Consider the following 18,281-nt stretch of genomic DNA (forward strand, 5'->3'; position numbering starts at 1 on the left):
TATCCCATTAGATACTTTCACCTGGCATAGAGTTAATGATCACATTTGGTAATCTACATTATTACGATATTATTTAAATATTTTTTTTAAATTTGAATATGCTTTTTTATTGAAAAAAAGAAAAAGTACAATCAAATTTATGGTCTAATATACAAGAAATGGAGAGTATATAATGGTAGAAACGTGTTCATGCACTCTCAAATCATGGGTTCTCGTTTCCATGTATTAATGGTTCCCCGAAAACAGTTCTTCCTTCACACTGAGTGCATCGAGAAAGCATAGACAGTAATAATATAGGAGGTAACAAATGAACCTCTGGGCTATCTCGCATCTCCAATAAATAGAAATAACAAGCTATTGATGCCGTGAGCGTAACAAGATAATGAGAATAAATTCTAATTTAAATTTTTCTTGGAATTTTCTTATGTTTATGCATGAATAAAAATGTATAGCCAAAAGGTTTGGATATAAATTCTTAGAAGTACATATATTTTTACCAGAAATCGCTTAAACTTATGTCGTAATACATCATTCTCCACCGTCAGAGACAAAAACATAACGCCGATATCCCTATGGATCACAATTAATTATTATAATCTGAGAATTTTATCAATATTTGGTCTTCAATCTGAGTCTCAGAACAAGAACTCCATCTCGATCAACTTTCCCGTTATTCTTAAACTCATTAAACTCGAATGGAGTGGTCATATCTTACGGACCATAAAATAATCCTTATATCAAATTTATAATTTGATAAGTCAAATTATTTCAAGATGCAGAGGTTTTTTCTAGATTTAACGTTGGCATCAAAAGTATAGTAAGCACTCCACCACTATATTCACAAGTAACCTGTGGCAGCTGAATCACATCATTGTTGTTTTTCTAATTGCCTATTAAAAGGCAGAAATTATGCATGGTAAGGAAACAAGAATACGTGAGGATAGTTGTACACTGAGAGAAATCTCGCATTTTATTCAGTGCTCGAGGGATTAGAAAATGTTCCATTCATTTCCTCTAGGAACAATTGAACTCAAAGTTAGGAGTCTTGAGGAGTGTGCAGTAGGACAGACGACCCACCGCTCACTTATTCTCGCGTAATCTCGCCATTTGGAAAAAATCTCACGGCCTCTGCTCCCTCCCAGGAAAGAAAGAATGGAGTGAGAAATACGCCAATTGTCTTAGTATAGCAGAACACCCCAAGCTTAAAATCCCATTTACATTATGTTTATGGATCGGGTAAGATCAGGCAGCAACTCCGAGGAAGGGGCAGATTCAAAGGAGTGCAAAAATTATCTTCAAGTTTTGATGAAGTTTTTGGGATTTACAACATTATTTTAACATTATTCCCCAAAACTAGCACCAAGGTGGTCGTCCCAGTGAAATAGGAGCAATTTTAAAACGGGAATTACGTAACATTCACTTGAAAATCCAGTGGTTTTCTCCAGCGGAGAAAAACTTGTTTTTTTCTTTAAATGATTTAAGATCAAAAACTAATAATATTTAGGTGATGTTTTGAATTTCTGAACTTCATAATGTTGGCGTGGTCGATAATGGGTTTTCGAGTTAAGAGCTCACAAAAAATACTCACCAAAATTATGGTTTAAAATAAAAGAAAACGACAGTATATAATGGCAGAAACGTGTCCATGTACTCTAAAATAATGGGTTCTCGCTTCCATGAATTAATGCTTTCCTTAAAACAGTTCTTACTTTTCACTCAATGCATTGAGAAATCAAAGACAGTAATAACAGAGAAGGCACAAAAATGAATTTGGCGGCTGTTACTAACGGTATGATTTCTGGTCTATCGCACGAATGTGATATATATGAGTGTCAAGCGAGTATTGATGCCAGTCGGGATGTGGGAAATACAATTTTAATGAATCCTCTGAAGTTTTCATTCACGTCCCATCTGACGGACGGCGTACTCATTCGAAGTGCTATCCAAAAAGCACTTCAATTAGGGATCGGGATACCTTAGAAAATATCTGTCGTCTCCAGGATTGTGCTCTGCCTAAGGATTTTCGCAGACAATCATCAACCCATTGCCAGTGGCATTTGTGGGCACGGGGCTAGTCTGTGCGAGGGTCGAGTGAAACAATTTGTTCAAACCCCAGTGACTACTTGACATGAACTACAACGACAGAAGAATTACCTATTAGCTACACTGTAATCAAAGGAGGGAATGAAATACGGGTGAAAAATAGAAGCGAAATTAAATAAAGGAGAACGAAAAGGATGCTATCTTTCACTATATATCATATTGGAGAGGCAATAAAAGAGGAGCTAGAGAGAAGCATCAAAGGAGTTGAAATAGAAATTCTTCGTTCCATAAACGGTACCGCAGCAAAGACATAGAATCGAAGACTTGAGGACAAAATGTAATAAAATAGACCAAATAATTGATGAATGAGAATTCATCATGAAAATTCACACCAGGGAAAATAAAATACTCTTAAGCGGGAGGAAGAAAATGCAGCTAAATGTTGAGCCGAGAGGGGAGAAATTAGAGCAAATGGAATCTCTCATCCACCCCGGAATAAGCAGAGCATGGAACGGAAGTGGTACGAGGATTATGGATGTCAAGCCAAGACAACTCAAGAAGGCGTTAACCACGAGGGGGCAACTATTATGCTCAAGATATAACATATACAGGTGGTGCTGGCTGCGGGTCCCCACGCACGGTTGCTAATCCGGACTTTTGACTGACACTCTCGAGTGATCGTACCCCGGGTATATATGGCTAACCCGCCAAGATGGCGGGCGCCTGCATACCTAGGGCACGGCCCGAGAGGGCGCGTCCGCCGGGTTAGCCGTAGTGGGGATCCACAACCAGGTCACGGTTTGTGACTGTTGTTCTTTAATGTGTAATTGCATATACATTTCGACAAGACAGACATTTACATGGAATATCACACCTTGGCCCTTTGTTAGGGAATATACTGCTGTTGAATTATCACAACAAATTTTAACACTGACATTTGTTAGATTGATTGAATTTAATAGTTCAAGCACTGTTCTGGCTCCGTACAAGGCGGCATACGCCTCTGCCGCGTTGATCGATGATAACTCGGGAATTGGGAAACTCTGTGTTATGTTCCAGTCGGGAATTACTACTCCTCCTTGCCTTGGGGTAGCATCGGTGTACACGGTTATTTCACTGGAGGGCTGCGGTAGCACTACTTTTCTGTTAAATATTTCTGATTCTTGTAGGTAGGACCACCATTGGATATTACGCTTAAAAATGTGGGTGATTAGAAATTTTGGTAACCTTAGGATCCATGCGACCCAATTTAGGAAACCGGCTGCTTTGGAGATATCTATTTTTCGTAGCACTGGGATTATACCCTGTATTTTTTATTCCTATGCAACTATTATCCTCAAGAAATATTATGCTTAAAAATAAGAAATCGTAATACGTGAAAGCACTCGTGTGAGATGAAGCGCTTAAAGGGTCAAAGGCACGGAATTTTGGAAGAGCAGGAAAACGTAGAAGAGTGGGGGCCTTCAAAACATGGTGTTTGAAGCGAGTTCTGAGGATCAAATGGGATAACAATATGAAACCTCGCTCCGATGGTATGAGACACATGGAATTCCGTAGCACATCTAATTCTTGTGGATGAGAAGACTTTTTTATGTTTTATGATTGCGCTTGTGAATTGGATAATACACTAATTCCATGCTGTACTGATGTCAGCAATTCACCTTTGAGAGTAAGATTTATCACTCTTCGTGAACTTGAGAGATGTATCTCAGATTGGGACTGACCGCTTTCCCGAGTTGGTCAGAAATCAAAGAAGTCCTAATACGATCCGCGTCTTATCGAAAATGAAACCCCCCTAAATTAAAAATGTAGTACTTCTGGAGTAAATTCTTTTGCTGGGTTTTTAATTTTTTATTAATTTGGATCAGTTCTGCCCTTACTATCTCAAAATTTTCAATCTTTTCTAAGCTACTGATATTTAGATAAATTTACTTTTTTAGGATAATTAGCTTGTTTTTTTTACTTTTGAGATTCTGGGGGTAAAAACATTTGACATGACTAACTATGGGTATTGCCGAAAAAATACCCCAAGCATCTTAACCAGGTCATTTGTGTTTGTAGAAAAAAATACACGAGGGATGTTCACAGTAATAATCCTCCTCCAAACATTCAGTCAGATAAAATTTAATTACGATCAAATAAAGTGCTAACTAATGATGCGCCGGTAAACATCTCAGAGGACGAGAAATCGAAAGGTATCTAAAAATCAGTCTCAGAATTCTTTTGTTTGCCTTTCACGGTTACCTTTGAAATTGAGATTGTTATCTGGATGTCCCAAGGAAATCTCCAAAGGACGGGATGTCCAAATGAGTATTTCTCCATAAAAATGCCATCTAATTGGGTATATGACTAATATAAACCAACAGTTTTAGGCGAATGGCGCTTTACAGATTATAATTAAGGCTTCTTGCGCCACTTCAATACGCGGTGCTGTTGAACACTGGAGAAAATATCTGTGGTTTTTACGCCAAATACGCAAAAGCAGATCTGAAAACCAATTTGAATGGAGTGGTGAATGCGTAGCTAGAAAAATGGACTCCCGCGTCCTGGGCCTCTTTCAAAATTTATCAGTGGTATTTTTTTCAGTGATCCCTCCATGCATATTGCATTCATTCAAAATCGTTAAACCGGCCATTTTGTGAAAGGTTAGGCTGAGAATTCCTCTCTTATTTGTATTAACCTTTTCAGCAAAATGCCAATATTGTTGCAAAATATTCTCTCCTCTCTTAGCTAAAAACTTTTTAAATGTTACCTTTTTGATATTACACAATTAGTTTCCTTCGATGTTTGTTTGCCATTCAGCCCTTTTTGACCTTTCACAATGCATTGATTTAGCGACTGGTTACTCACTACCTCCTCCGCGCATGCATCTTTTCCACGTCGAGGTGGCTGCTAAGACGTCTGATCCCTCTGAACTCATTTGAGTGATGGTTTTACGCTAAAAACAATATTGAAGAGGGCAAGAGGAAAATATCTCAATTACTTATTTCCTGAAACAATGATGGATATAGATTAAAGTATGAGTCCTGGCGAGTACGGAATTCGGCCCGCCATGTGCCATGCTCGGCAGCGGGTGAAAGTAGAGCAAAATCGACAAAAATAAAGAACACACAGGAGAGCAGGGAACTATTTAGAAAAGAGGCTTGGACTGCCTGGACAATGTCAAGAGTAGGAACATTAGAAAATGTGAAGAAAGAGATGGAGTGAGGAAATAGTCACATTTTTGAAATGTGCAAGGCGAGGTTGAAGGATAGCAAGACTTACTGGAACGATAGTTATAGAGTACGTAGAGTCGCATTAAGAAAGGGAGGAGAGCCAGCGAGAGGTGGCAATAGTATTGAAAAGAAGGTAACAAAAAGCATACTAAATATATGTAGAGTAAGCGAGTGACAGAATTTTATTAAAATGATTAAAACGAGAACCAACGGCCATTGTTCAGGTCTACTTGCCCCGGAGATATCATAGTCCTTATGGAATATTTTTCTTGCTGTAAACTCAAAGTTTGACCGGTACCAGCACGGCCTCATTTTCTAGAATGTGATGTGAAAAAATTAGTGCCCAAAGTTTAGTTCAAAATTAGTGTTAGTACAATTAGTGTATGTGCATCAACTTGCCGTGCGAATGATTACGGAGTTCAGAAAATTAGAAAATGGGGTATGATAAGTACATAAAAAAGAGTGCGAAAGTTGAGTTTAGAGAACAAATACTATATAAATATAGAAAAGGGCAGGAAAATATTGTAATGAAGTGTTAAAATGCATGTATTGAACAATATAAAAATCATTCGCTTTGACCGGGATACCAGCCCAGGTCCCTCGATCCCTCGATTTCTAGGGCCTTAAAACTTCTATGGAATTGGAAGAGGACGCCTCGTTAGCCTAATTCGTTGAAGCACTCGACTTGTAATCAAGGAATTCGTTCGAGTTTCGGATAAGGCGGATGATTTTTGCACTGTGGAATTCCTGAATCTTAATGCACATTAGCCAATAACCCTGTTAAAGTAATTATTGCGGATTTTCCCGCAGCTTGTTGAATTTTATTACAATGAAGCACTCAATCGACGCTGGACAAATGAAGACTTCCAAAGATTTTTGATGGCAATGACCTTACTCGACTGCTTTATCAAGGGATCAAGTACATATTTGAGTGCTGCCATGTGAATGGGTCTAGTACATAGTACATGCTAATACATAGTTGAGAGCTGCGCAAAGCTTTTAACTGAAGCACGCACGCAAGTTTGAGGAATAATGGCACGAGATTAATTCAATCTCTCGGGATTTTTACAGCAACAAAAAATCCCTCAATGTTAATCCAATAGACAATTCAAAGCATGAAAACTTACTTTTTTTGGAGATTTTCTCAAGTATACTTCACTTCCTCGTAGTGAGATGTTTTTGTGTGTGCCTCTCCTCCCTGTCTGAGCTGGTCAATGTTAAGGAGGCATGTTACTTCTAATGACTTTAATAACGTGAAAACTGGTCAACGTTGACATTTTTCAACTCTCTCAACCGCTTACTCCAACCTTTTGGATAATGTGAAGATTGCCGCAATGTTTAATGACCACGGCCTACTGCATCATGATTTGACCCGTCTCCGATGAAAAACTTGCAGGTGGAAACAGTATAAACTCTATCGCGTATTTCTTCAATTTATACAAAAAAAACTTTACGCGAGATACGGTACCTTATTTTTTTCGGCAAAATATTCGAATTTCGGCAGTTACGTATCCATCCAAAATGGCAACCTATGCGAAATGAATTTAAAAAATAAAATTTTTCGTGTTAAAAAAATTGTTGATCCACCCAGATATTTGTTATTTATAGCTCAGCCATGGAGATCCCAAAAACAAAGTGGAATGGTCCATCTACTTCACTCTTTTTTCTAACTAGTCCATTATGTTGAGAATAATAATTTTCTCCTGCGCTTTGTGCTCCGTACATGATGTTGCAAATTGAGATCGAAGTGAGATAAGTACTAGTTGTACTGGGGAGAGTCAAATGAAAATCCGAAAACTACATATTTTTAGCCTCGTAGTTTCTGGAAAATAAAAGATCCTGAGTTATATTATCTTCGTGTATACTCTCCAAGGTGTGCAATAGAAATATTCCAGTACTTTGAAAGTTGGCAATACCTCAAGAAAACCTATGGCTTTAACTGCTACAAATGCCGCTGGTGCCAACTCTTCCTGGTCCAGGAGAGTCTCTTAGAGAAGTAATGCTGTTTAGGAACTGCCTAGTTCACATGTGAACATTTTGAAGTGACAGAGATGAATCGCCAGCTTTCATTCATTGATGATGTCAAATTTCTCCTCTTAACTACCAAACGAACTAATAAGAGAATAATGTTCTTCTATGGCTCTTGTTGCAAAGGAGCTGCTATGTTTACGCTATTTTTACCCCATTTTGTTGTTTTCTAGCGTCATATTTCTAACTATGGGAAACTCATTTAAACATGGCTATCCCTATTGCTAACTAACAAGACAGTGCGACAAAATTTTGAAACTTATGTGCACTTTCAAGGATTTCATGTGATTCACCCTCTTATCGTGTGTCTTGGAGTAATAGTTGTTGGAGTTTAGCCGAAATAATATGACCAGTACCGACTGTGTCCGAAGCCACCAAAAACATATCAGAGAATAACATTACGGTATATCTATTCACTGAGCAACGACAAATCCAATATCTTCGGGCCAGTAGGCGAGTATACAAGGTTGGTTAATCAGGTCAGTGCTTAAGGTCTCAAGTGAGATCGTTCGAAGGTTAGCGCGTGAAGAGAACGCATACCTATCTGAAAGAATCTATTGTATTGGAGTCCATATAACTGATATTATTAATGGAAGTTAGGCAATATTCCTTCTCTCGGAAATTCTTTCCACCTTCTTTATTAAAAGATGAAAACGAATTTCTTCATCCGTAATAGTATTCGTTTTCATTAAATTCCTTGTGTACAGTGAGTGCAACTGTTTGACTGCTTGATTCCTTGCTTTTTATTTGGTGTACGTTTTGAAATAAGTTAACCTTTCACTTTTTTACGTTAATTTAAGTCTGAATAAATTACATATTTTCTCAACACGAGTCTAATTTATCACAGTACTATCGGTGTTGTTAAACTCTAATACCAAACATTCTTAAAATTTGGAGCGATTAACATAAACAAGTGGAACAGTATATATTTAATTTAAAATATATTAAATACTTCTGATTGAAAACAGTTTTGATAATTTCTTTAATGTACGTATTCCGTTTGACCAGATATTTATTTTACAAATATGTTCCCAAAGTTAAGTTAAATAAAGTCTACTTCTGTGTATTGTGACGAATAGCGCAACCATTTATTGGCATCTAGGGAAACACACTAGGTAGTACCGTTAACATAGTAGTATTTATTTTGTAGCTTCCAGAAGCCAACGAACGTAAATATCTTGTACAATTTAGTAAGTAAATAAATCTGTCTATTGCTGGTTTTCGTTTTAATATTTTCTTGCCTACGAAGTATTCACAAAGTTTTCACCTAAGTATTGCTAATTATGTTTTCTAAAATCATTTCCGAAGCAGATATTTTGCCAGGCTGAAGAATTGCTATGGTATAAGACACGTTTTGAAATAGTCTTGCATGTCCCTTCCCATTTATTACATGAACATACCGGTATACCGGTATGTTCATGTAATAAACAAACAAACACAACTGAATTTGCTTTTAAAAGAGAACTTAACGAAATTTCATCGTAGGACGTCCATAGTAATGCATTTTGTATTAGATTAAGCACGTGAGGAAATAACCATAAAGGTCGCCTGATTTCACTGATCAAGAGAACCATCACCATTGCGAAACATTTTGGAAGCGAATTCAACTCCCAACAACTCCTAGCGCGACCTGCCGGTAATGAAATCGCGGAGCCCCACTCTCTGTCCAGAGCTCGGTCCACCTCCCTATGCGAAAGAAGTTTAACGTCAAATTTACATGAACTTAGATTTGGCGTGATGCGTCAGAGCCAAAATACGAAAGTTGAAGTTCAACTGGTGACTTAAGGTTGAATAAAGTCACAAAAGGTAACGTTGGATTCGCTCGGGCTCTGTTGACCTGAGAGCCCCTTTTCAGCTCATATTCGTCACGCTGCAGTAGGTTCCCCACTTAAGAAGATGATTGATTGACACCTTGTATTGATTGACACCTATCGACTGAAACACACCAAAATAAGATACGACTTCCATGTATTTAAAATGAAATTGAAATGATACGCACATTCACTAAGCAGTGATCTGAGAAAGGGGTTAATGCGTAATTTACACCCTTTGCTTTGGAAATGCTTTAAAGTAGATTTATCATAATTTTGATGGCAAGGTATTAGACACTTCAGCTGTTGACCAAAAGTTGGCCGAGTTAAAATCCAGTGGATACATCAGGGCACATCAACCGAAAATCTAACCCAAAAGATGTTTTCTGGATACGAGAACTTAGTGAGAAACCTCAGGTGAGTCGAGCAAAGCAAGGAGCAGACTTGTTTCCCTAAGCATGTGATCCGCCCGCACCACATAGGGTTTAGTATAAGCTGAGCGCTGACCTCAATTGCCTGAACCGATCTCTGGGTTGATAAGTACGGGTGGGTGGGTGGGTGGGTTATTTCTCACTGGCCATCCCGAGTTCCCTCCGTAGTCCACGGCAGTAGGTTGGGGCGTTGCCGTGGTCGAGAGAAGGAGGGGGCAGGGCGGCGGGTGACGAGTGAATTTTGGAGACGGCGGCTCTGGGGAAGAGGCCGAGGGAAGGTGGAGGAGGGGTGTGGAGGGGCGGCGAGGGGGGCGGGAGAGGTGGTGGAGTCGGGGGATGGGCGTGGTGTGGCTTGATGTGGGGGGGGGGAGGGAGCGGCGGTCACACCGACGTCACTCCGAGCTTCACCGAGCGGCGGGCGACTGGATCAAGTTCCTTCTTCGCCGATCCCCGCGTGGGGAAAACAACGCTTCACTCTTGCTTTCAATTCGCAAGAATTTTGCAATGATCTAGGTTTGACTCACGACTTTAGACACGCCTACAAGGATAGCGGTGAAAGTCTTTGAGTCTTCGAGTCGTACCCATGCTTTTTATGTCACCTTAGCTGCTCGAGAGTAGTGCCACACGGCAAGGTCATGCAAGCACTGCTGGCCGTAGATTTTATTTGCAGCCACCTTAGAGTTACAGTTCTCTGTCGCCCGTTTTTATTTCTGGCATCCTTAACAACAGTATCTAGAATAAATCCTATCCAAATAAACAAGAGTTTCTGAAGAGATTTAAATAAATTCATGTGTTTTGAGCTTTGGCTGTACGCAGAAACTCAAACCATAACGGAGAGAGAATATTCGCTTTAAAATATGCTTGTGATGGTGATATAAAATATGTATTTCTACTACTGCTCGATCTAAAGACACCGAAAGGCATTATGCGAGGCAATGTTGCCCCTTTATGGCTATCCACATTAAAAGTATTGTTATCCTTCCTGTAATTGCTCGGCGATGGCCTAATTCATAAAGCAAAATATTATTCTTTTCGTTAATACCTTGGCATTCGCGAAAACAATTAACAGTACAAGAATGATACAGAGAATACCTGTATTAAGGGAATATAGTATCTGTTAGGTATCTAATTTTGAACCCCTATAATTTAAGGAGGGAGGAAGATGGAAAACTCTTTCTTAGCCAAACAACCAAGAACTATTTCCATTCAAACCATTTTTTATTTCCTTGGAATTTGTTTCAAGTTTTACCTTAATAATTTATGGTTCTTCAGGTTGGCGGAGAGCGTTTTTTTCAATATAATTTAAAAAGTCTTTTAAAGTCTATGTAGCCCCATTTTCATCAAGAATTTGTGAGAATAAAGGTTATTTTGCGTTGAAATGAAATGATATCTAAATAAAATACGATTATTTGCCAAATCATTGCTTATGTAGATGTATAGGAGAAAGTAGGCTCAATTAACTTTTAATGTCCTTTTATGTAAAAGGTATTTCAGGTCATCAGACGCCCGAGACCATATTGCTTGATAAAATCCAAGATGTGGCTTTGAATGACAGCATTAAACCCATTCCTGAAGTGGCCGTCGAACACTTGACCTTGAGTTGACCAGCTAGTGTATCTCAGTAACCAGCTCAGAGGTGAACTGCTCACTCCGATTCAAATTGAGAAAATATTGATGGCATTCGTGTCTTACATAACTCTCTGTAATAATGAAGGAAAAACCAAAAGTGAGTACTTATTTATCCACCATCATTGTGCACATATTTACAACCGCCTATAGAAAAAGTAAGCATGCCAATTTTGGTAGATTTTCAGGGCCCCAATCTATAACCCACTATTTGCGGCCAATCTAAATGGCATTTAACTCTTAAAATTTCACAATAAATCACAAATGATTCAATGACGTTAAGCTGCATTCCGAAAGGATATTATGACAGCAATGCACTGGGTACAAATTTTCTTCAAATGTTTTAACAATTTGCGAATAATCAATGATAAAATATAGTTGTCCACTCGCAGTTCCCTGTAATAGTTAGTTCAATGAGAAATGACAATGGAATGAATTAGGAGAAAGGAATATTACGCTGCGTAAATACTCACTTATACTCCCCCGAGTTTTCGTAAAGTTGCTATACTCGAAAGAAGCACTTTTCAAATCCCCAAATAGTGGAATAAAATTCAGTCTATGGAATTTCGTTTTATTATGAACTTATGCCTGTATATCATAAGCAAGCATTAAGAAGTGTTTGTTGAAAATTTGCAAATGGGAAATTTCATGAGTAAGTTGGTGTTGTATTTTAACTTTAAAATTTGGTTGGCTTTGAGCTGAAATTTTTTGTTGATAAATTGTTACTTATTACATAATTTAAATATTATTTAAAAACTACACGTGCATTTTTGTTAAAAACTGGAGCTTTGAAAAAAGAAAGGCCGATTAATTCTACTATTACGTCTATCATTGAAGAAGAAAATGATCGAAAACTCGCGGTTTCTTCTAAATCTAATATTAAAGGACAAGTGTCATCTATGAACCGATCAAAACGGAAGTACAATGAAAGTTATTTAAACTTGGAATTTACGTGTATTGCTAATTCAGATGCTCCTGAAGCAATGTGTGCATTATGTCATAAATAAACTCGCAAAGGGTTCTTTGGCTTCAGCAAAACTCCGCTGGCTCTTCTAAACGACACACAGTGATAATAAAGAAAAAGACAAGGAATTTTTTAAGAGACAACGTGGCAAAACGGAGCAAAACATTTCCCGGAATTTATTCAGAAAATTAAAAATACAAGTTTATTCATCTAAATCTATATTGTCCCCTTCAAAGTAATCCCCATCGACTGCAACACACTTATGCCAGCGCTTGATCCAATCCTCGAAACATTTTTTATATTCGGTTTTCGGTATGTCCATCAGTGCTTCCTGCGATTTTTCCTTTACTTCCTCTCGGCTGCTAAAACGCGTTCCCCGTAATGGTTTTTTAACTCGATTGAACAGAAAGAAGTCACAGGGAGCCAAATCAGGTGAATTCGGTGGCTGTTGGATGGTATTTGTTGCATTTTTCGTCAAAAAATTACGAATAATGATAGCACTGTGCGACGGTGCGTTATCATGGTGCAAAATCCACGAGTTTTCTGCCCACATTTCTGGTCTCTTTCGGCGAATTGCTTCACGCAAACGTCTCATAACGCCCAAATAATACTCTTTGTTTACTGTCTGGCCTTCTGGCAAAAATTCATGATGCACTACACCGTTGTAATCCATGAAAACCGTCAGCATTGCCTTCTTTTTTGACTGAAAACGACGTGGTTTTTTTGGTCTCGGCTCATTTGGTGAACGCCATTCACTTGCCTGATGTCTGGATTGCGTGTCGTACTCATAAACCCACGTCTCGTCTCCAGTAATGATCCTTTTGATGAATGTGGGATCGGATTCAGCCTCGCAAATCATGTCTTTTGCGACGTCAACACGGTCTCTTTTTTGCATGAAATTGAGGTCTTTTGGCACCAACTTTGCTGCTACACGACGGAAACCCAAATCATTAACCACAATGTCTTGGGCGGATCCATAGGCAATGTTCAAGTCCTCCGCTATTTCTCTGATGGTTAATTTGCGGTTATTGACCAACATTTCTTTTACTTTATCAATTTTTTCACCGACTTTCGATGTCGATGGTCTTCCACTGCGTTCATCATCTTCGATTGACTCACGACCACTTCTGAACCGCTCGTGCCACTGGTAAACGACCGTTTTTTTTAGAGAATCGTTGCCGAAACACTTTTCCAACATTTCCAACGTCCGTACGCCACTAAATCCGTTTTTTACGCAAAATTTAATACAAGTTCGTTGTTGCAAATTTAAATCCATTTCTGAAATTGTAAAAAATCGCCAACACACACAGAGATAGATGTACTCTTGGCTACGTAACTTTTGCAAATGTCAAGTTATGACACTAAGATTTAAAGGGAATATCAACAACAGATGTACCAATTTAACAAAAAAAACAGAACTCAAATCGGAACGATGGGAGCGCCACACGGTGGATATTCCGGGAACTTTTTGATCAAGGTAGTATGTCAAATTAAGACCACTTCACTCCATATTATTTAATATGTTGTGCGATGAAATGGGTAGTGGACATAGCACTTTTATTACATACTGAAGTGAGATGGCAGTCCTGAGGGAAGGCACTATTAAGACTTTATGAGCTTCGAAGTTCAGGTATTGATCTCCCTGAAGACACAGAATAATTCACTGCAACTACAAAAATTTGTTGACGTTTTAAAAAATCCACTATGGTTGATAAAACTTGCATATTTGGTAAACATGTTTACCAAATAAAGTGAAGTTGACTTATCATTACAAGGGAAAAAATCACAATTTTTAATACACGAGATAAAATTGCATCTTTTGATAAAAAAATACCATTTTGGATTTCATTCGTTGAATCTAATAGTTTTGACTATTTTACTTACTTGCATGAATTGTTGAATGAATTGAATAGTAAATCAGATTACAACGTTTACAAAACATGTTTAGATCATTTACATAACTTGAAATCGACTCTTTGACAATATTTTCCGAAAAATACTAACGACGGTTCCTGGATTCAAAATCCATTTTTCGTGACAGCTAAACCAGTAGACTTAAACGTAAATGATCATGAAAATCTATTAATTTAATTAGTGACTCTGATTTGAAACAAAACTGCAAATACCAGTTTTTAATGATTTCTGGGCAAGTTTGTCAGAAGAGTACCCCAATTTATCAAAACAACCTATTACTACGTATTACTCTTAATAACGGGTGGTGTTAAGGCACCACCCGTTATTAAGAAAACAACCGGATACAATAGCCACAAATTTTTAAAATCCACAAATAATACATGGTATGTATTCATGCAACAACCCTTGCGGCCGTCACACATGCAAACACTCAAACTACTAACTAACATACACACGCACCTACAAATATACCTCATGTCTTTGCTACATTTAATTTTGTTCCGACTCGAAAATTAAATATTTTTAATATTTCTAAAGTGACTTCGGTTTCTTACTATTATGATTCCTGATTGTTCGGGGAAATAATGAGTTATTGTATCTATCAGTTGCTGGAATCTATCTGCCTTATTTTATTCAACCTATTCATGCGAGGCGGGATTTTCTACGCCAGACCGGATATTAAAATACAACTTACCAATATTGTGCCTGATATCATGAAGACATGTGATTATAAAATTTTAAATCATAAAAGTCATTTAAAGGCTTTATTTGTTCATTTATGTTTATATCATAAACACAGTATCAACCCGTAGGTCGGTTTAGTAGGTGATGGTAGAGATCACCCAGTACTAAGCCCTATACGGTGTGTGAGATTCACACATCAGGGTAGGGGGGCCAGTTCCTTTCCCTGTGCCGGTCATGGTTTCCCAGGAAGATCTGGTACCCGAAAAAATCACTTCAGCTTGGGTGGAGCTGCAGGTGCCCAGAGTGCTTTGCCCGGGAATTGAACCTGGGACCCTCCGGTCAGCAGTCCAATGCTCTACCCACTGGACAACCGCGACCCGTATTTATGTTTGTGTTAAACTATTATATTTTACACTTAAAACAATGAATACTTTGTTTTAATAAAATTTCTATTAAATTTTAACAAGTAGAATTATGAACCTAAAAAATAAGCTAAGCGTTCCATTAAAACTTCATAGGTTTGCGAAGTATCCCATTGCAGAAAACGTTTGGGAAACCCTAATAGACGTGATGATGATATTATCAACTGCTTTTTGGTAAACTGCTCTTTTATTACTCTATATTGACGGGTTGAATAATATAGTACTTTTTGCTTTAGCTGTGAGAGCATTTTTCTAATGCACATACCTCTGCTTCATTTTTCATAGGGGCCATTTCTACCAGTATTTAAGCACCAAAATTTGCATTCTATGATGCAAAAACTATTTTAATTTAAATTAATAGTCTAATAAAAAAATCAGTGGAGGAATTTTTCTTATTTCATCGGCAAAAATCCTAAATTATATTTGAACTAGCTCTAAAGGTTTTAAATTTTTATAGAATTTAAATCTATATATTTAACCATTTTACTATTGAGGGAAACGTGCAAGTATAGTGAATAAAAGCGTTGGACTTACTGACCGTAAATCACGGATTCCCTGCTTGATTTTATCCTTACAAAACCTCAAGAGAGACCGAATATGGATTACCAGAATGAAAAGAGTACATGGACCACCAAAATCATCCGGGGAACAAACATATTTGTTTGAATACTAATACAGGGTCTGTATTATGTACAGGGCCTGTAGGTACAGCCAGGAGACACGTCCTCCTAATTACGATGCGGTAATTCTACAATACTCGTCCCTAGTGTTCTGTAAATCTTATAATGCTAAATACTTCCTAAAAAATAACCTGATATGTTTCCGTTTAAAAAATTTGATGGCATCACAACTAAGGGTATTTTACCGCCCTTGAAATTAACAAGAATTTCCTAACATTTAAGGGATATTTGGAATCAGCGTTCTTGAATTCCTTCTCATACAGTTGATTAGACAGCAGTATCCAATTTTTATGGAAATAAAATTTCCATTGAAAAAAGATAAAAACTGAAGTTAATTTTGGTGAACCAGAATGACCTAATTTCTCTTCCATTGAACAACAATAATTTTTCTGAACTCACATTGAACTAAATATATTGGTTGGAGGACGGAAATTATTATACAAGGAATTTGACGCATGAATAATATAATGAAAGAATTAGGAAAAAACAGATATATTTTAAATGTTAAGGGAAGAATATTCGCAGTTTCTGGCTTGATATGGTGGAGGGTAATCATAGTCCAAAACAATTATTGTACTTTTTCATAAATAAGTTTTTGAAAAAGTATTTTTAGAGAAGTGAAACATTCATTTTTAACTATGAAGACAGGATCTTATCTTCAAGGACGTTTTAGTTTAGTTAGGTGCTTGTGCACTTTGAAAAGAGTATATTACGAATATATCCTATCATGATGATTAGGAGCTACCGTTATTAACGAAACGTCCCTTTCTTTGCCGGTGAAGTAAGTGATGCATCAGTTGAGGCTATGATTTGGGCCGCTTTTTGCAGTGGAATGAACAGGGAGGAAGGATAGGGGATGCGTCTATTAGGGGGATAAGTTTCATGAAACGTTGCACCTTTTGAAAAAATTAGCATGAAGAAAAAATGAAGACGTTAGAGATATTTTGAGGCTTAAAGGTGGCAAGGGTTTGTCAGCGATAGGGATGAGCGTAATGTATGATATACTATGGAAGGTTTGGTTAGTGTGCACACAATTAGGTGATGATGTAGAGGCCTTGAGGGGGTTGAGGGTTTCTGGGGTTCCAGGGCTAGGAATGTATCGCCGCAGTGGTAAAGAGGAGAAGTAAGGTTGGATGAAGGGTTTGGAGGGGTTGAGCCGTGCGGAGGGGGAGAGTATCATGTGGGCCACATCACCTGAGGGCGGAGGGATGAATACATATAAATAAGGGATCGAGATGGTGCAGGGGCTATCGTAACAACTTCCCACCCAGAAAGCCCGGGTTCAAATCCCGGCGGTGTTGAATATTTTTCAGTGGTATCTCGATTCCTACTTGAGGTGCTTTGTGGAGGGCACTTTGAATGAGTACGCCGCCCGTCGAATGGGACGTTAAGCTGCGGACCCCTTGGCGCCTTTCTTAAATAGCAGGCTAATGTCGACGCCGGGTTTCTGTCCACCCTTCATCCTTTCCAATGGCGCAAAAGACCTCAGCTGTCGGTCACCTCCCCTAAATACTACTACTACTGCGAATAAGGATGTGAGGTTCGATGTGATTTGTTAGAGAGTGAGAAAGGGAGGCATGGGCAGATATTGACTGGGTCAAATGTGAGAATATGAGTCCAAAGTAACTTATTTTGTGTCAGTCATATAGGAGGTTTATTACAGAAATGTTTTTTGAAAATAAATAGTAGAATTCACTGTACTTTTGTGCTGCTCGTACTTTTTAACATCGGGAGGGAGGACGTATTTGATGATGAAATGGCAGATCAGCTACCAAGGTTAATAGAGAGTGATTGAGGGCGTGTGTTTCGGGATGTGAAACTGAATGGAAGAAGTTCCGTGGTTGTTCGGCGAGGATGACGAGGGGGGACAATGGTGGGTGTAATACCGATGGATGAAACTGCTATGGGCGCTGATCGATCGACAGGAAGAATGCTCGCATGCACTTCGAGGCTCGGTTTTCGAGGAAACGAAATAGAATACAGTATCGAATCGTTAGGATTTTTTAATTCGGAGATGGAGCGAATAAGAGAGGGCGTAATGTAACACGGCCAATTGCAAGGATGAGAACCGGGGAAAACATGGGTAAGGAAACTGAAGGCTTTAAATTCTCTTCCCACAATTGAGAATTGCTCAGAGGAACACTGTGATCAATGTAGAACAGAGTAAATCTAAAATTATTTTAAAAAATTTAGCACTAATTATTTAATTATTTATAGCGTCGAATTAAATTTCACATTAATTTTCGGAGTAGCATATCAACGGTTGTTTCCTGGGAGTACCAGATAAGAAAACCCTTTAATGAAACCCTTCTCTAATGAAACAAGGAACATAATCAGTAACTTAATACTTAAGCAAATCAAATTGAATTTAAACTATCCTCTCCGTGTAAGTGAACTGCTCTCTTTGAGAGCTACGTTGGGGGAGGGCGGTTATAGGGTGGGATAGTGCAGTTGGGACGTTGA

Source organism: Hetaerina americana, unplaced genomic scaffold, assembly GCF_022747635.1.
Source record: "Hetaerina americana unplaced genomic scaffold, ioHetAmer1.1.p SCAF_12, whole genome shotgun sequence".
NCBI classification, from domain to species: domain Eukaryota; kingdom Metazoa; phylum Arthropoda; class Insecta; order Odonata; family Calopterygidae; genus Hetaerina; species Hetaerina americana.